The sequence below is a fragment of the Miniopterus natalensis genome, chromosome 6 (genome assembly GCF_054644295.1).
Source record: "Miniopterus natalensis isolate mMinNat1 chromosome 6, mMinNat1.hap1, whole genome shotgun sequence".
In the NCBI taxonomy this organism is placed as follows: domain Eukaryota; kingdom Metazoa; phylum Chordata; class Mammalia; order Chiroptera; family Miniopteridae; genus Miniopterus; species Miniopterus natalensis.
In genome coordinates, this window is record NC_142086.1 from 77,018,686 (window position 1) to 77,030,656 (window position 11,971).

General features: G+C 39.9%; 1 non-coding gene across 1 annotated transcript; it reads right to left on the minus strand.

The window, feature by feature from the left end:
* Positions 1-9,920: 9,920 nt before the first annotated feature.
* Positions 9,921-10,073, minus strand: LOC148092955 (small nucleolar RNA SNORA81). Its single transcript, XR_015714748.1, has one exon. It is a non-coding gene; the product is annotated as a small nucleolar RNA SNORA81 (small nucleolar RNA).
* Positions 10,074-11,971: the final 1,898 nt, after the last annotated feature.

An 11,971-nucleotide genomic window follows, 5' to 3' on the forward strand; every position in this document is an offset into this window, starting at 1 on the left:
GTGAGAAACTGAACAAATAGATGGAATTAATTTCTGATTTTCATGAAGTGTTCTTCTGATAATATGTTCATGAACCATTGTCACTGTGAAAACCAGAAAACGGAAAAGAGCATTCGGCTTACATGGAAACCACTTATTTTCTGTTTTAGCTGGAAGGCTAATGCATGTGCACCCACAATATTTACATTTTTACTGATTCCTATCAAGTAAGGAAATTTATTTTCAATGATCTATGTTTGAATTAGAGTTAATATATAATTTGTCAAGCAAATCAGGACACTTTTGAGAGTAAAAGGGGGGCACTGTTAGTAACTATGTTGGGAAATAGACATACATTAGGACTGTGCTAGACAACATGGCTATGTAGTCAATATGGTGATTGCTATTTGACTAGAAATGCCAGCCTGTCACTGCATTGCCCAGGAAAGTCCTCAGCCCTGGATGAGCATCAGGACAATCTAGGAACTTTTCAAAAATAATGACTGGGCCTCATCCCCAGAGGTTCTGGCTCTGTTGGCCTAGGGTGGGTCTGGAAATAAATAAATATATATGTTTAGGGTCAGAAAGGTTTGAATGCACTACTAAGGTTGTGAGCCACTGAGATAGGAAAGTCCTTAAACTACAATTAGGAGAAGGTAGGAGGTGTGAGAGATTGGGGATAAAAACCAGTGGGATGTGGTGATTAAAGGGATGGTGGAATACTATGCAGCTATAAAGAAGAAGGATCTTGTACTCTTTGGAACAGTATGGAGGTACCTGGAGAATAGTATGCTAAGTGAAATAAGCCTGGCAGCAAAAGACAAACATCACATGATCTTGCTTATATGTGCAATCTAAAGAACTTAATAAACTGATTCAATGACATGGATGCATGGATGAGACTGACCAATGTCAGAGGGATGGAGGAGGGCGGGTGGGTGGAGGGGGAGAGAGTAACCAAAGAATTTATATGCATATATGCACAACCCAAAGACATGGACAATGGTGGGGAGAGGGACTGGGGGGGGATGGGATGGGATGGGGTGGAACGGGTCATTGGGGAGAAAAAGGGACATCTGTAATATTTTAAACAAAAATAAAATTTTTTAAAAAGGGGGGGATGGTGAAGGAGGACAGGACAGGGATGCATGGAGAACTGTTTTCTTGCTTGGGCCACTGGATTGATTTTGATGACACAATTGTACCAGACAACGTTTCAGAAGACTTCGCCCAAAGAACAAGATGTTTCTCAAAAAAAACAAAAGTTTAATAAATACTACTTCAGCAAGCTACCCAATGAATCTGGACTTTATTCGGTAGGAATTTGAAAGAAGCTGATGTTTTCAGTTTGGCTAAGGATTCAGTATCTTTATAGTCTTTGGGGGAGCGCAGGGGACAGAGGGTCAAAAGAATATCCCTTTGGTGATAGATACATAAAGCAATTCCCAAACATCCCTCTGAGGAAGATGCTACAGACTATGCTAAGCACCGGCTTGGCAGTGCTTCTAACAGAATGCTTTAGTTTTCATTTAGTAATGAGTTGTAAGAGGAGGGTGTGGGATACTGAGTGGTATCTTTTAAGATTTGACACCTAAAAACCACAGCTGAGCACAAAAGTCTGACACTGAAGGAACACAACACCTGTTCTCTTCCATTTATTTCCAAATGTCTTAACAAGTTCTTTGATGAGCAGAACAAGATTCTGTTTCCCTCAACTTAGTACTCACGATGTGCCATGCACTGTTCCCAACACATTTGATATTGTTCCCCTAACAACCTTCGAAGGATGTGCTATTATGGCCTTCATTTTTCATATGAAAACAGAGGCCTAGAGAGGTTAAGTAACTCACCCAAGGCCACAGGGCTAGTAAACAGCAGAGCTGGGACAGGAGAATGAGGCCGGGCTCCAATCACCACTCCTAACCTGTCCGGAGGGGGAGCTACACCTGCACTTGTAGCCCACCAATGATTTGTTTCCACTGGACAAGTGGCCACTGTGGGAGTTGCCTGGGAATTAAACCAGTTTGCCCAGCAAAAGGGCAGCTCATAAAGCATACGTTTGCATGTTAAGGAGAATGAACCAATGAACAGAGAACGGTTGACGACCTAGGAGAGGGGGAAAATTTATGGAACAGGGTTCTAGAGAACGTAAAACAAGATGAGTGAGGGTTCCATAACCCAAATGAAGGGATTACCTTTTACCAGAAAAAAAGACAAGAGGTCAGGATGCAGGTAACTTTTAGACACACTTTGGGAACTGATGAAACAAGAAGCAAAACATATGCTGAGAGGGAAAAGTCGGGAGTGGCTTGGGGTGTTAGTCTGGAGTTTCCACTTGGAGGTGGCTGAACAGGTTGAGCAGCCTCAGAGGCAGGAACGGCCACATAGCTTGTAGATAGGTTAGGGCCAAGGGCAAAATGAACAGCAGGGTAACTTTTTTGGGGCAAGGGGGAGGTCTTTTTTTAATTTTTAAATCTTTTTTTCTAATTTATCTTTATTGTCGAAAGTATTACAGATATCCCCCCTTTTTTCCCCATTGATCCCCTCTACCCCATATCCCCCCCTCAGGCCTTCACCACACTATTGTCTGTGTCCATGGGTTATGTATATATGCATATAAATTCTTTGGTTAATCTCTCCCCATCCACCCACCCCTGCCTTCCCACTGAGACTCATCAGTCTGTTCCATGCTTCTATGTCTCTGGATCTATTTTGTTCCTGAGTCTACTTTGTTTATTAGATTCCACATATATGTGAGATCATGTAAAACTGAATCATGAAGAATCAGAAAACCTGAATGGGCCAATAACAACTGATGAAATCGAAACAGTAATAAAAAACTCCCAGCAAACAAAAGCCTTGGTCCAGATGGCTTCACAGGGGAGCTTTCCAATTCTTTAAGTTGAAGGGTTAGATAGTTTACTAAAAATGTTTCTTGTTTTTTGAGGTAGGTCTGCAGTGCTATGAACTTCCCTCTTAGGACTGCTTTCCCTGTGCCCCATAGATTTGGGGTTGTTGTGTGTTTATTTTCATTTGTTTCCAGGAAGTTTTTGATTTCTTTCTTGATCTTATTGGTTAAGATCATTCATTGTTTAATAACATGTTATTTAGCCTCCATGTGCTTGAATGTTTTTGAGCATTTTTACTGTAGTTGATTTCTAATTTCATGCCATTGTGATCTGAGATGCTTGATATGATTTCAGTCTTCTTGAACATAGAGACTGGTTTTGTGTCCTAACATGTGGTCTATCTTTGAGAATGACCATGGGCACTTGAGAGGCATGTATATTCTGCATCTGAGGGGTGACATGTTCTATAAATATCAATTGGATCCATCTGATCTAGTGTACCATTTAGAGTCACTGCTTCTGTGTTGACTTTTTGTCTGGAAGATCTATCCAGTGAAGTCAGTGGGGTGTTAAAGCCCATGACTACGACTGTATTGCTGTTGATCTCTCCCTTAAAGTCCTTAAGGTGATTATTGATAGGTCCTTATTTATTGCCATTTTAATTCTTTATGCCTATTTTAACATTTCTTGCAATGCTTCTATTTCTACTTCTAATTACAGCAGTCCCTTTAACATTTCCTGCAATGCTGGTTTGGTGATGATAAAATCCTTCAGTCTTTTTGGTCTGGGAAGGTCTTTATTTCACCATCTATTTTAAATGATAGCCTTGCTGGATAGAGTAGCCTTGGTTTCAGATCCTTGTTTTGCATTACCTTGAATACTTCATGCCATTCCCTTCTGGGCTGTAGAGTTTCTGATGAGAAGTCAGCTGACAGCCTTATGGGGGCTCCTTTGTAGGTAACAGATTGCTTTTCTCTAGCTTCCTTTAAGATTCTGTTTTGAATTATTGGCATTTTAATTATGATGTGTCTGAGCGTGGACCTCTTTGGATTCTTCTTGCTTGGGACTCTCTGTGCCTCCTGAACTTATATGACTTTTTCCTTCACCAGGTTAGGGAAGTTTTCTGCCATTATTTCTTCAAACAGGTTCTCTAACACTTGCTTACTTTCAACCTCCTTTGGCACTTCAATTACATGAAGATTGTTGCCTTTCATGTCATCCCACAGCTCCCTTGGACTGTCCTCCTGTTTTTTAATTGTTTTTTTCTTTTTGGATCTCTGATTGAGTGATTTTTTTCTACCCTGTCTTCTAATTTGCTGATCCGATCCTCAGCTTCCTCTAATCTGCTGTTTATTCCTTCCGATGTATTCTTTATTTCTGCTATGTCCTTCTGAATTTCCATATCTTTTTTCATGCTGTTGAGCATCCTTACAATCAGTATTCTGAACTCTGTATCTGATAGATTGCTTATCTCCAGTTCATTTAGCTCTTTTTCTGGAGACTTCACTTGTTCTTTCATTTGGGGCTTTTTTTTTCTGTCTCCCCATTTTGGCTGCTTGTTTAGGTTTGTTTCTTTGTATTAGGTAAGCCTGCTAGGACTCAGTCTTTTTGGAAGGTCTCTGGTGCAGGCCAATGTTAGATGTTGTTTGTGGACTGAGTGGAAGCTCCACTGACACTCTTCTGGGACCAAACTGGAATTACAACTAAAATATAGGCTTATAACCAAAACTCTCTCTGTGAGGAAGGAGAAGAGAAGCAGGTTGTGATTAAATTCCCTCTGACCACTGGCAGTTTTCTTCTAATTTTGTAGCTGAGTGAAGCAATTACTCCCCTCTTTCCATAATGGAGGGTGTTGATTTTCATTTGTGAGCAAGTCTTGCTTATATCCCAAAGTCTTCTGCTAGATTTTTCTGTAGTAATAACATCAGAGAAATGACCAGCTTAAAAAGTTAGTTTCACTCTTTAAAAAATGATCAATTCCTTAATATTATTAAATGCCTAATAAATGTTCAAGAATGGCTGTGTTTCTTCAAAGAGAATTCACATTTCTCAACAAAACAAAATTATTTCATTTCAAAAGATTAGGGAATATCATCACAGGGAAATAGAATAAAAATTATTTCTGTAAAAGAACTTGAAACTAATTTCCTTTATCTGTATGGAGTATAAATGAGTTACAAATCACAGTGTATAAACATTACATAGCAGGGATTCAAATTATATTTAACTTCAGAAAATTGATATTTCATCAGGGTGTTTCCTTCCAACATAAATCTCACTTTCTTCCAAAAAAATTAGTGTTTTTTTCCAAATAGAAATTTTTTTAATCATTAGTTGGAGATATTTGTTTTAGAGCTAATGAGATAATCAAATATTTGTTTAAATACTTGAGCAACCTGACTTGTGTATATAACTCTTATAATTATTTTTGTTGCCATGAACTCTCAAGATACTGAGTGTACCTGCTGGTTATGTTTTCAAAGACATTTGTGTTATCAGACTGACTGGAACTATTTTAACTATGTTTATAGAGATTTTGTGGCAGCCAGATTACACATGAAGAAACATTCTCAAAATAAATAAAATTGCAGAGATAAAAAGAAGGAGGTAGTATCTTCTAGTCCTCCCTCCTGTCTTAAGAAAATTTGCTAATATAAACGTACCACTTTCAAAAATCTTTAGGAATGTAGGCTACAGCAGTCTGGTTGAGTATGCACCTCAATTTCCCTTTTTACTACCACTATAGAAAATTCGTGTATCCTTAGAGCAAACTTTCAGCCCACTAATTATTATGTCTGTACTTTGAGCAGTCCGTCAAAATCTCTGCAACATCTTCATCTGTGCATTGGGGGTTCTCATTCCTGAGATGATTATAGAAACCCCTTAAAAGTGTGAAGCATATAGAAAGAGGAGCTATTCACATCACCCTGTGTTTTTTGTTCATTTTTAACCTTCACCTGAGGATATGTTTATTGATTTTTAGAGAGGGAAACACTGACTTGAGAGAGAAACACTGACCAGTTGCCTCCCATATGCACCGGGAACCAGGGATCGAACCTGCTACCTAAGAATGAGCCCTGATGGGGAGTCAAACCCGCAGATTTTTTGATGTACAAGGTGACACTCCAGCCAACTGAGGCCACCAGGCAGGGCTCCTCACTCTGTGATTTAACCCTCACTTCATTACAATGGAAGACATGGGCTTAGCCATTTGACCTCCCTGAGCTACAGTCCTTCAGCAGAGAGGGGAGGGAATAATTATTTTGTTTCCACTTGGAGCTAGTTGTACCTGGTGCCAGTTCCTCACTCCAGTCACACAGGCCAATAAATCTACTTTTTGTTTAAATAAGGCAGAGTTGGATTCCTTCACTTGCAACCAAAAGAATGCACAGACTACAAACCTTCTTTAGACATAATCTAACAGCACCCAAAAGGTCCTGAGCAAAGCTATTCCTCATTTGCTACACTTGCAACCTACCTACCTGAATTATGAATTCTGACTCATGATTATAAGAAATAAGTAGAAACAAATATATAATTGCCAAATCATTAGTTATAAGTTTGAAATTCAAAAGTTTTGTTATATTAGCCATCATCTAAGTAAAGATAATGTAATTCTTTTAAGGCTTCCCTTTGATTGAGTGAGTGAAAATATGGTTTTCATGACAAATGCTTATTTCTACTCTGCTAGCTTAGTGTAAGTGCATCTCAAGTGACTTCTCCAGAGGTGACTGTGCTCTGGAACCAGGGAAAGGAATACAGCACAGCCTCAGTGTGCTGAGAGATGCAGACATTTGTAGAGCTAAGCTTGCTGTTGGGTCCTAAAATTCCACCAAGTTCCTAAGCATCTGCCAGCTACACTTAGCCATAAAAAGTGTAAACTAATTGCCTTTCATTCACATTAAAGATAGGCTGAGATCATTTTGCAGTTTTAAAATTGAGCTCTCTGGCAACTGCATTGTGGATTAAATCAGTCCTCCGGCTATTCGCATGGCGTAAATTATTAATCGCCCTTGGGGAATGGAAGGGTGGCAATCCCGAAGACAAGGTTAAGTAAACACTAGGAGAAGGCTTCTTAGCGAAGGATGACTCACTGCTCTGAGCGGTGATAATGTCACTGTTCTCAAGCAAACAAAAAATGAGAATAGATATTCCCATTGTCGGTACAAACAGTAATGAGCAAATTCGCAGTGCATGGTTGGTGTCCTTTTGCTAGAGGAACTTATTTTTAATCCAAGCAACAGTTTACTAAAGCCCTCCGTTTGTGAGGCTAGAATAAACCAAGACAGCACTACGACTTTAGCGGGTCAGCTCGAACTCGTGGCCTTTCCACGCTTTTTCCCCCCGGGGGCCTGTCTGCTCCCTTGGACCTAGATGAGGTGTTTTGCGTGGGTTCCCACAGCCTCCCCTACTTCCCCCATCACACCACGCTTGTTCACTTTTCCAAGTCCCTCCCTGCCTTTCCCCGCACCCCTCTATGCAGTTAAGTGTTTAGCACAAAGTTAACGTTTTAAATATTTGTTCGCTACATGAACGAGAAAGTTGGAAGATGCTAGATTACAGCCAATTTAATTCATAATGTGAGGGGTACCTTGATGCTTGTAAGTGGCTTGCATAGTGCTGATACAACCTGCTTTGAGAAAATTTCATACTGCATCCAGTTTGTTTTTATTTTATTTTAATATATTAAATTAATATATTAACATGAAAATGTTTTTCCTAAGATAAAAGAAAGCTATCCGATGCTGCTGGGTTTGGCTTAAAAAGTCATGGGTGTTGTTCTTGCATTCAGAAACTTCAAATCCAAAGTCATAACCAAAGGTTTACTAGTATCAGTGAAGTAAAAAACAGGTTAAGTATCTTTTAAACACTGTCCCAAGGTAAGGAAGGAACTTGTGTTACTTTTTCTGCCTCTGAATTATATCAACAAGTACCACTAGGGGGTGCCTCATCTCTTCTTATTTCCAGTAAACAGAATGCTGCATTGAAGGTAGTGTTGCTATATCCACAAACCAGTGTCTCCATTCTTCATTGTAAATGCAAGTTACTTTATTCTCAAATTTCTTATTAGCCCTTACATTGGCATCTATAAGCCAACAATTTCATTCACACTTATTGAATACTGGTTAGTTTACTCTCAAACGATCACTTTCCTTAATGAAGTTAATTCTACATGTAATTTTTTTTTTCTGTTTTCATGGCTCCACTGACATATTAAGAAAAAAGCTGTTCAGTATCAAAAGTAATAAACTTTTCTATTCCAAAGATAGATAACAATTATATATATGCTTAAAGAAATTAAAGTTAAAAAGACTTAGCAACTATCTTTAACTTGATGAATTTCCCAATTTTTGTCAGTACATGGGACATGTATCTCAATAACTTTTCAAGATGTCCCAGGCATATATATATATATGCAAAGTTCTGTTTATTAAGTAGTTAGGTTTAATAACTTAAGAGTATTTAGGGCCTTACAACTTAAATAGTTGTTTTTGGATTTTTTTCAAAAAACACATAAACAGAAAGAAAAAATTTCATTTTATTATTTCACACTTCTATTAGTTATCTATTGCTGCCTAACAAATTATCCCCAAAATTTCGTGGCTTAAACAAGTATTTATTATCTTGGGAAGGGCTTAGCGGGTGGCTGTGTCTCAGGATCTCTGCTGAGGATGCAGCCAGGAGGTCAGCTGGGGCTGCAGCCACCTGAAGGTTTGGCTAGGGCTGGAAGATTCACTTCCAAAATGGCTCACTCACATGGCTGTTGGCAGGCGGCCTCAGGTTCCCCACTGGTTGTTGGAAAAGGAGCTCAGTTCCTTGGCACGTGGGCACCTCCTTAGCACTGCTTGAGTGTCTTCACAACGTGACAGGTGGCTTCCTCAAAAGCGAGCGATGCAAGGGAGAAACCAAGAAGGCTGCGGTGCCTCCTATGGCATAGACTCGGAAGCCTCACGCCATCACTTCTGCCGTATTCCGTTTCTAGAAGCTAGCTACTAAGTCCAGCCCATATTCAAAGGGAAAGGGATTCGGCTCCATCTCTTAAAAGATTATTGGAGAATTCTGGACACAGTTTAAAACCACTATGCTTACCAGGGAGGTGCATGCACATGTGAGAAAGGTGGAAGGGCTTGGTTGCTCCCTGCCTAAGCTGGGGCATCCGTCTCCTGCCCCCAGACCTCAGCACTCCTGGTTCGTGGGTCTCTGGGCTCGAGCTGGGACTTAAGCCATTGGCTGCCCTGGCTTTCGGGTTTGGACCAGAACTACACCACCCACTTCCCTGGGTCTCCAGCTTATAGACAGCAGATCATGGGACTTCTCAGTCTCCATGAGCATGTGAGCCAGTCCCTCATAATAAATCTTTCTACATGTCTGCTTGCATGCATCCCACTGCTTCTGCTTCTCTGGAGAACCCTCAGGAACACAGGCAACAGACACTCAAACTTCGGGATCAGATCAGAAGCCACTACCCACATTCTCTGTTTCACATCGATCTTCATGTGCTCTCTGCTGCTTATCACAGCAACCACTGAACACCCTGCTTCACAAAGATATGTCTTCTAAAAAGGTAACGTGGCACAGCCTACGGTTGAGCTAGTAGTTCATACAGTGGCCAACAGGTGTTGCTGTGTTTCCCTCAAAAATTTGTAAGTACGTCAGATGTCCCCTATGACTTCACTGCAGCCCCCCTAGGCTGGCTCGGGGCACAGTTTGGGAACCAGACTTAATGACCTTCTCAGAGATGAAAATTAAGGTTGAAGGTATGTTTTAAAAATCTTTCTAGATATGCAAAAAGTAGTTTCTCTATTGCTCCAAAAACATTGTAAAAGAAAAGTGAAGAGGCTATTTCTATCCATAGTATTGAAACACAATGAAAGTTTAATTTTGTTATAAATGCTTGGAGAATGTGAAAATAGTCTAAGGACAGAACACTTCTTCCTCCACCCGTTTCAGCCAAATATCAACTGGAGAAAAAGAAAAACCAATCCAAGGATTTAAAAAAATACAACTTAAAAATTTTTTGGAAAAAAGTTAGTATGCAAAAAAATAATTCTCTTCTTTTCTCTCTCTCTCTCTCTCTCTCTTTTTCTGAAGACCTATTACACCAAATCTTAAAGACAAAGGACACGGGACTTTAAGAAAGAGGTCCTCCGCAGTCGGAAATCTAGTGCAGTTACTTTTCTTCTTGTGTGTACATTGCCAGCATTATTACAAAAACCAATAACTCCCTCTTTTTCACAAAAATGTTTCCCTTTCCTAATATATTGGCCTTTTAGTGTCAGCCTGGACTCCGTGCCAAATGATTACATAGTTCTCCATTTCCTCACTCGTGGGAAGTTGTCTTCAATACAAAGAAAGCTCAGGTAATGAAAGGTCTTCCTGTTAATTGCAGCGGAGAGAAAAACAAAACGAAACCAAACGAAAAAGGAGCACACTTCTCTCCGCTCCTTCCTGAAACGCCAGTAAGGTAACAAAAATCCATTTTCAAGGGCATGATCTCCCAAAAACAGAGAAAGAAGAGGGGAGATAAGCAGGTGATTATTGCCCACAAAACACTGAAAGGTGGAAAGCTGCTAACCTAGCAGTCTACCGTAGTAAGGACCTTACTCGAAGAGTACACCCCACAAATATTAGTGCTCCCTCTCCTCTTACTTCTTGGGGCATCAGGGAAGGGAGTGGTAGGCATCACGTTTACGTTTCCTTTTACAGGACCAGGTCCCACACTCTTTTCCCTTATTTGGGATGCGGGAAGAAAGTGAAGATGTTAATCTCTGAAAGACCACCTTGTGAGTTTGCACTCAATTCACATTAGGGAATTTGGAAAATAAGATCAACCCCGGGTTCTGCTCTTTCACTCTTGAGTCTGCACTTCCTTAAATCATTGGCGGGTATTATTTTTCTAGTGGCACTGTCATATCAGAGGGTGGCCAGGGCTAGCTGGATTGCCCTCTTGGGAAATGGTCTCTTAGCAATGATTACATAAAGATAACCGACTGGTGTCTCTTTTCAGGAAGGTTAAAAGACAATGAAGAAAAACCACAAGTCACATAAGAGACATGGGGGAGGGATTAAAATTATTTCATAAATTAGCTGAAGAATATAATCAGGAATTCCTCATCTTTTCTCCCTAGGTATCATCTATAAAGTAATCTTGACCTTGTGTGGAATAGAATACACAAAAAAATCTTAGGACCTGGAAAACTTTTAGAGATTCTTATCTAAAGAGAACTCCAATTTACAGACAAAGAAACTGTTCACAGATGTCAAAAGCCTTCTCCAACCTAGTACAGCTATTTAGTGGTGGGTCCCATTTCTATCCATACACATTCCTCTTTAGTTTATGTATTCAAGTGTGTGTGAAAACTGTATTTTTGTATGCTGCACTGTTCTGCTATTTAGGAATTAGCTAATAGGCCTTACATTTATTTTAAGGAGCTCTCAATAACAGTCATGTTTCCTATTTAGGTGAGACACTTTCAGGGGTGAGTGAATAGAGAGGCTAGGTGTTTTAAGAATTCAAATAGAAAATAAGAAAATAGTCTGACACCTTGTTGCTAACTCTAGAAATAAAAATGAGAGTGTATTGTTCTTAGGTTTTTCTCTGAACGCAGAAAATTCAAAGATGCTTTGCTAAAACCCAGAAAGTTGCTATGCAATCTGCACATGAAATGATTTTTCCCCACCTTTAATCCTGAAGATCTAGCATTCTGCTGTTTAAGAAACAAACGTGCTGTGTCAGATGGAAGGAAACTGTAACAGTAGCCATTGGAATCAATTGTCCATCAAGTTTTCCAGCTTGTCATGGCTCCTTAGACGCTCAAGAAATCTCACAAATGAAACTGACTTACCATAAAATGTGCCCATGTCCTATTAAATCCTGCTCATTGCTTCACGAGACACTAGAGTTACCAACGTTTCATCGGTGACCCTGCAGGGCCACCTGTAGGTCTTGTTGGCCCAGAAAATGAACCGTGCATGAGAGAGGCCTCGGAGGAGGAAGATTTAGTCTCATCAGTTGTTCTGCATGTTGCTTAAACTAGACATGTTAGCAGTTCCTTGGAAAGAGCAGCATTAGTCAGACCCTTGGGGAAAACAGTGAGATATGCAACTTACCCTGTCACATGCTTGATAAAAACATGTCAGTT